General features: G+C 37.5%; 1 long non-coding RNA gene across 1 annotated transcript in view; it reads right to left on the bottom strand.

The window, feature by feature from the left end:
- LOC116082731 overlaps positions 1-7,897 on the bottom strand; it is a 42,790-nt gene that overhangs the window by 27,654 nt on the left and 7,239 nt on the right. Inside the window, exons 2-3 of the long non-coding RNA XR_004115409.1 lie at positions 6,827-6,894; positions 5,253-5,334 (exon numbers count right to left, since the gene is read on the bottom strand). This is a non-coding gene — a long non-coding RNA (uncharacterized LOC116082731). The remainder of the gene's footprint in view (positions 1-5,252; positions 5,335-6,826; positions 6,895-7,897) is intronic.

Genomic DNA, 7,897 nt, shown 5'->3' with positions numbered 1-7,897 from the left:
AGGGCATCAGATCCCATTACAGATGGTTGTGAGCCACCATGTGGTTGCTGGGAACTGAACTCAGGACCCTTAGAAGGGTAGTTAGTGCTTTTAACCGCTGAGCCATCTCTCTTGCCCCTCAAGTCTGTCGTTTTCTGCTCACAAGAATATTCTCTATCATGGGACTCCAATCCAAAGACAACTAGGGGTGATGGTGCAACCTAACCTTTGCTTTCCATTCTAGTCTTACCAGGTTCCCTAGAGTTCCCAACATTCCACCTACTTAGAAATTCTCCATACCCTTGCTCTATTTTCTTGGAGAATTTGAAAGAAATACAATGATTTGACTAGAAATGGACTGGAGAAATGTCTCTGACCAATTAGTGCTCATAAAGCAGCACTCTGAAGACAGAGATAGGTGCAGGAAGTCTACTTTGGAGGTTGTGTCATCTTTGAAGTGAAAAGAGGTGAGGTGATGATGTAGTAATGGGAAGAGGAGAGTTAGGGACATTTTAAAAGTAGGAGCAGGAGCTCAGTGTTGAGAGCACAAACTGCTGTTGCATAGGACCAGAATTCAGTTCCCAGAACATGTCTAATGCCTGACAGCTGACTGATTACTCCAAATCAAGGGGATCTGACACCCTCTTCTGGCCATTTTGGTCACTGCATTCCTACACACACACCCCGCCAGCTACAGATAGAGAAATTCTAAAGAAGCAGTTGAATATCACAATACTTGGCTATAGCAGATGAAGATGAACTAAGATATCTAGAGTGATTAGAGGTCCAATTAGGAATCCTTAGAATAATCAATGAACTCTAGGGCAGGGAACATGTTTTGCACATTGTATTGCATTGGGCATGGTGCTTGGCATGAAGTTGGTATTCTGAGGATATTGGGTGAATGGCTTGTTCAACAGGTTGGCAGATCAAATATAGTCCATGACTTTGTCTTTCCAGAGTTCATGTCTACTGATGGTTGAGTATGTGGTCCAGAAATAACTATTTTGTGAGGAGTGTGTGTGCGCGACAGACACACACACACACACACACACACACACACCTGGGGATTTAACTTTTCCTGCGCATAAACTGATAGGCATTTAGTTGGCAGTTGGCAGTACAGATAAAGATAATTCATCCTTTAATTCTCAAGCCTAGAGAATGACTTATCTCTAGGGTTGCTTTAAACTTCCAATACTCCAGTGTAGTAGCGACATTTTGGCCTGCCTTTTATAGAAGCTGAATCTATGGCAGCCCCAGGCATAGTCTTTGATTTAAAGTCTGAGCTCTTGATATCCAGGTGCACCCTCTACAAGGTCATGTTCTTTCAGGCTAACTAACCTTCTGCTGGATTCCCTAAGATCATTTCTTTATCAGCAATGATCACTTTCCCCAATGGTTTCACATGCAGCCATTTCTTTCATCTGTATTCCTAGCTTGATTAGTGAGAAATTAATGAGCATGGAAGATTTGATTTAGATAATGATTAATTAGGGGAAAAGGTGCCATTCTAATAGCAAGTCACTATTATATGCTAAGGAAATTAGTTCATATTTTTGGATGACAAATTGACTTGTCCTTTGTTAAAAAACACCAATTTAAAATGCCTGATACATTTTATACATAACTTTGATAAACATGTGTTAGTTTCTTTACAAGTCAGGAGGTAACCAGGTTTTTATATCATTAAATTCTTTTGTCCAGTATTACCTCATGATAATATTGCTTTTTTTTTTATCTCCAGCACAGTGTTCCTTTGTTAGGGAAAAAAAAAAAACCATGCTCATAAAGCAGACTCTCCCAATGAAATGTGTCAGATCATCATACATACTCACATATATATGGAAAAGATTTCAATTTACATTGTTCCTGAGCCCTGACAATTTTTTTCTGTTGTTGTTTGAGTATGCTCTGTCTGCTCCTAGAGAAGCATAAGGATCAAGGTCTACATGACTATTTTTTCTGTTCTTTATGTGCTATTTAATATGATTTTGACAAGTTATTGTCATTAGTTAAAATTGTAGTCTTATAAAGTAATCATCATGGAGAGTATAATAAAGGTAATCAGAGAACTGGAGAACTTGACGTGACCTTGAGGCCTTACTCTGTCCATCTCTCAATTTCAGGCCATGTGACTGATCTTCCCAAACAGCACTCTTTGGCATATCATGCCCCTGGCTTGAAAACCTCTAGTTGTCCATTGTTTGCCCTGGGGTTAGGCCCATAGGTCTTGGCCTGCATTCAAGGCCCTTCAAATTTGGACCTTTTTTTACCTGATTAACTACAGCTTAGATTGCAGCCTGTCTCTGGCCAAGTTGGCCCATCTACACTCCCATTGCCTTTCTAAATTTTTTCCATCCTCTATGTTCTAAGTCAAGCCCCACATCCTCTTGGAAGTTTCCTTTGATCCCTCCCCCGAGGGTGTCTGATGAGCACTCTCTTATCTAGACAATATTGTCTTATTACATATTTTAAAAACCAACACTATTGATGTATAATTTGTAACCAATAAGATGTGCCCATTCTAAGTCATGCCTTTTGACAAACATTTATAAACTCTTCTAATCACTGTTTCAAGTAAACTATAGATTATTTTCATCAATTTAACTGTTCTCTAGTTATTTTGGGGTGTGAAAGTCTGGTCTCCACATGAATTTAGGCTTCTTTTTTATTTGTTTAATTTGAATTAACACTTATTGGAGGTTTACTCTGTAACAAGAAGGCTAAGATATTTACTTAATCTATGAAGCGAAGAGTGTTGGGAATCCCATTTTACAGATAAGGGCAAAAAAGCAAATAAAGGTCAAGTAGCTGGCAAATGGCAAGGACTACAAAGACTAGACTCTAAGCACTTTGACCTATGGAACAAGACGTTCTTTTTTTTTTTTTTTTTTTTTTTTTTTTTTGCCTGATCCTGCTATTACCGCTTTTAATAATGCTGGCCTCCTGTCTTGGAATAAAATCCAATAGGATTGACATATTCACATACATAGAGAGTCATGCGCACTGTCAACTCTATGCTGTTAATTATGGAAAAGGTGTAGAGTTTCTTACTACTTCACAGCTTCAGTGGAGTTGGCTAAGGAAGATTGGGGGCAGCCGAAAATTGTCAGGTCTTTACATGGAGGCAACAGAAAGCAAGAGCTGGATCCATTAAGAAGGTAGAGAGCCACAGGTGCCCATGCCTGGAGACATCATCAGATGTAAATGTAAACGGACACATGAAGGATATCCATGGTTAGCTCCTTGGAAAGGAGTGCCAGGAAAAGGTCCCCAAATTGAGATATATGGGTCTAACCCCCCAAGATATAATGCTGCCATGCTTCTGATAGCCCTTTTCAGTTGGAAGACCCCAAGCTGCATTCCACATGCAAGAAAGACTTAAGGTCAAATTAATTAGAGATATATGCTCCATACCTCCTTCAAATGGAACATATATTCGTGTATAGTCAAGATGCTTGGAAATTGCTTTCATGGTATTTTTCCAAGATCAAAGTTATGTAATTATACAGATCTAAAACTGTCAGAGACATCTCCACTACCCTGATTTTTAAATATAGGCAGACACATAGTTCTTGTTAGTCTTCTCTGTCTAGGACTCATTAATTCAATGGTATGTACATCAGTTGAATGAGATCACTGAGACATTCCAAAGAAGATGAGAGTCCCTCTCTGCTCTTGAAGAAATTATAATGTAGAGAGTACAGTTATAGTATGAAGGTATGTTTTTCATCCTTCAAAACAAATGGATGTGAGTATCCTTCTTTGAAAGTTTAGCCCAAAGTAAGTTTCCTGTTTATTAAATAGGAATATTTCCCTTTAAACTTTTGTCCCTCATGTGCTTAAAGAATGCTTTACTATTTATTAAGTCTTTTGTTCATTGTTTTAAAAATTACTTTATGTGTGTGGGTATTTTGCTTGGATATGTCTGTACCACGTGGAGGTAATACCCATGGGAGCCAGATGAGAGCAATGGATCTCTTGAAATTGGAGTTCTGAGACTGTTCTGAGCCACCATGTGGGTGCTAGCAATTGAACCTGGGACTTCGGGAAGGTCAGCTAGTGCTCTTAACCACAGAACCAGCAACCATCAATAATATGCGTTTTGTTGGTGGCATCTTATTTCTTCAATTGATCTTTTGGCTTTTGCCATTACAAGTGTGTAGAGTTCTCTCTCAGTGTACCTCCTTAACCATTTGCCCTAAGATTTACTGTGTATTCATCCCATTTAGGAATCAGTTTTTAGAGTATTTTTTTTTAATTAGTTGATGAGATTCCCTCTAAATTTCTTCTCTATTCCTTTTTGCTTTGTTACTTTCCTGCAAATGCTCACAACATTGAAGTGGCTAAATTTCAGTACTTTTAGTTCATTTAGGCATGAATAGTGCACCTGTGTTTAATTTATCATGTGGGTTTTTGAAGCTTGTGTATGGATTATAGGAAATTTATTTACAACAAAATATTTTTTCCATTTTATATATATATTCCTTTTGATAGGAAATCCTGAATCCTTATCATTTATGACTGTCTTTATTTCCTTGATGCTATAGCCAACTCAGTCTCTAAGACCAATTGTTCTGATTTGTTGATTTACCAGGCAGTAATAATTGAAACAACGTATATATTGCTATATATCCACATTTACATTTGGATATAAATATACTTATATTTTCATAACATTTGGCATCATTCCTGAAAAGTTTTCATTTGAGCTTTTATTCCTTTTAAATGGTTTTAGCTAACCTATTGAGATGATGAGGTTTCCAAGACTTGGCCAATGGATACAGTATTGCCATCCTAAATAACTGTATGGATGATCATATCAATAGCAAATCAAACTGGTGTCACCATAGATTAGAATCATCCTTGAACTTCTGCAGGTACATTGAACATTTCATTACCTTATAAGATCTTAGCAACACAGCACTTCATAGATGAAAAAATTCAACCCTATTATTTGATCTCTTCCATAACCAATGCTAGTGGAAATGGTTGCAATACTAACAGCTAGCCATCCTGTAGCAATAGCTCAGCCATTCTGCAAAACTGGAAATGATCCCCAAGGCAAATTAGAAAAATACAGGGCTTTCTTTGTCTATGACAATTGATTTTATGAACTTATGTAAGTATAGAGAATTTAAACACACATGATATAGGCATTGCTTTCCCAAGGAAGTAAATCAAACCTTGTTAAATGATCAGGGATTTGGTATATGGAAAGGTTTACTAAATAGAGTTCTATTCCCATCTATGTGTGTGTCCCAACCAACCTTGTTTAAATTTAGATTAGCCACTCTGCCCCAAGGGAGCTCTTTCCCTTCTTGGTCCAGTAGACTGCATCAGTTTCCACTCCTAGAATAGCAGAATGTTTTGTAATTTCATGTAGAAAGAACATAGTTATAACTAGCCCTGATTTCTTTGTGTGTGTGTGTGTGTGACTATAATCATAAAACCTTTAAGTGTAGACTTTATTTAAAATTGGTTTAAGGCTTGTATATGAGATTAGCATTTATAGGAGATAAATCTGAACTCCGTGTCTTCAGATCCCAACTTGTATTTTGCCATTCAATATCACCTTTCCTTGCAGTAGTATAAATTATGGTGCTGGATTAGGTTTGCTGATAGGTATTATCTGCTCTCTCCTTTACTGCATTTGTCAGCTGTTCCCTTTTGTAAAGGGAAGTGAAGAACTTGTAGTCAATACCTTGGATTCAACAGTGATGACATGAGACACAGGATGATGAATTTCATTCTTAAATTAAGAAAACTTAGACACATGCATTAAGGCCACAATCAACTGCAATTACTCTGAAATAGCATGGTGTACTAAAATGACAATTTCTTGTAACTTAGGGCTAACTAGTCTCCCTTCCTTTATTAAATTTCAAAACTTTAAAAATCGGTACCTAAAATATCTGATAATGCTTTCTAATGTCACTAAGATTTATTGAACCTTGCTTTCCCTAGAATCTTATGGAGTTGGGCAGAAGTTATTATCCGCATATATATTTTATCATCCGAGTGATGTTGATTTATTACGTTTATTTTCTAGAGCTGTATCTCTCTTAATCCATTTAGATGATGAGGTCCTCTTGGGCAGGGACAATGTTGTACCTCCAATATTTGGTATGGTGCCTGGCACATAGATAGCATTTTAGTTTGGGTCATTGAAAGAGCAGATGCCAATTGAACAAGTCCCTGAGCCAGCATGAGACTGGATGTTCATTATGTTTATTAGGATAAACAATTGTGAAGGAAATGAGGGAAGTTACTGAAGGAGGATGAAAAGTCATTAGAGCAGAGTATAGGTCTGTAACCCCTAGGAAGGAGGGATAAAAAGGAAGGGTCATGTAAGAAAATTCCTTACCTATAGTACAAAATTAAGAAAGTTTTCAAAATGGAAGTCTTTACCTTAAGGTCCCCTGTGAACAAAGTTCTATGATATACAGGACCTTATACCTTTGCCATGTGCAATCACGACTTGGGAGCCACCCCTGAGGATTGTGGCCTCTGCACACATGGTGGTGAAACCAGAAAGCAGGTCCTGGGCTACTAGTCAATTATGTTCCACAGGAGGAGAGCCCAGATGCATATTTTCATAGCCACATGGAAGGCACTCCACAAATGCTTACTGAAGAAAGTCTGAGTAAATGAGGAGTTGCATAGTAGAGTTTCAGTTTATGTGTGAGTTCAGGGGTTTATACCCTCAGTCACCCCTTGTCACCCAGCCAAAAAAAAAAAAAAAAAAAAAACTAACCAACCAAAACCCAGAAAGAGAAACAAAAGCAAGAATTGCAGATTGAAAGGGGATTGGATTCAACACTCATTGAGCATTAATATTTACCCATGTTGTGGAGGACACAGTGTCATGAGATTCTTCCAACCTCCTTCATCATGCTTCAGTGTTGCCTCCTGGAAAACAAGCTTCATGGAACAGCAGTGATGAATAAGAATAGTCCCTGCTGCCACTGTATTTTGTGTCTCCCTTAATGTGAGGTGGAACTGCTCTGTAGAAAACAGCATATGCTTCACGTGTACATCACAATCAAAGTAATACAGGTGTCCATCACTCCAAGAAATTTCCTTACTGATCTTTGTGATCCTCCTCTTTTTCGTCTTGTTCTGCCACCCATCCTTATACAGCCGCCTTTAAACTGCTCTGTCTCTACATTAGTTTCCATTTTGTAGTGCCATATAGAAATGGAATCACTGGGTCTGGGTTTGTTGGTCTGATTTACTAGGACTTCACTCCTGTATGCCATTATTCCCTTCCATATTTGTATATTTTTTATAGGAGTCATCTTCATTTGACATTTGTTTCTATCTGTATTTGGCTGTTTGTTCTCCTCAAGACTATAAATGCCACAAGGGCAGACCCAATGTTTCATATACATTGTTTTGTGTACTCTAAACTCATCGTGATTGGCATGTTATAGCAACCAAATAAATATTTGTTGACTCTTGTAGACCTTTAGTTAAAACAGTAACAAAGCTTTGATTTGATATTGATGTTTTGATTATTTTTTTTTCCTGAACAGCAATATTAGGCTGGCCAGACATATATTTCATTTGAAATCATAACTGGGATTTAAAAAAATTGTCTTGGGCTGTGTTCATATTCGTAAATAACAATCAGGAAAAATAAATTAGAAAAATGAAGATTGATATTTTAAAAGACAAATTAAATGTTTGTGTTCAACAGCCTGTAGTTGGTGCTGCTATAAATTAGTTTCTGTAGAATTTATGAGTCAGACCTCAGCAATTAGCTGACAGTTATTCAAAAGGAATCAGCTATGAGGGCAATTGGTTGACTTGAGATAAACAACATAATCAAGACCTACTGTATTTAAAAAGAAACTTGTTGCTTTGTCCTGTTTGTGTGTTTGTGTTTGTGTGTGTGTGTGTGTGTGTGAGA

Source organism: Mastomys coucha, chromosome X (genome assembly GCF_008632895.1).
Source record: "Mastomys coucha isolate ucsf_1 chromosome X, UCSF_Mcou_1, whole genome shotgun sequence".
Taxonomy (NCBI): Eukaryota; Metazoa; Chordata; class Mammalia; order Rodentia; family Muridae; genus Mastomys; species Mastomys coucha.
Note: the sequence above shows the minus strand (reverse complement) of the source record. Positions and strands in the feature narration are given on the sequence as shown.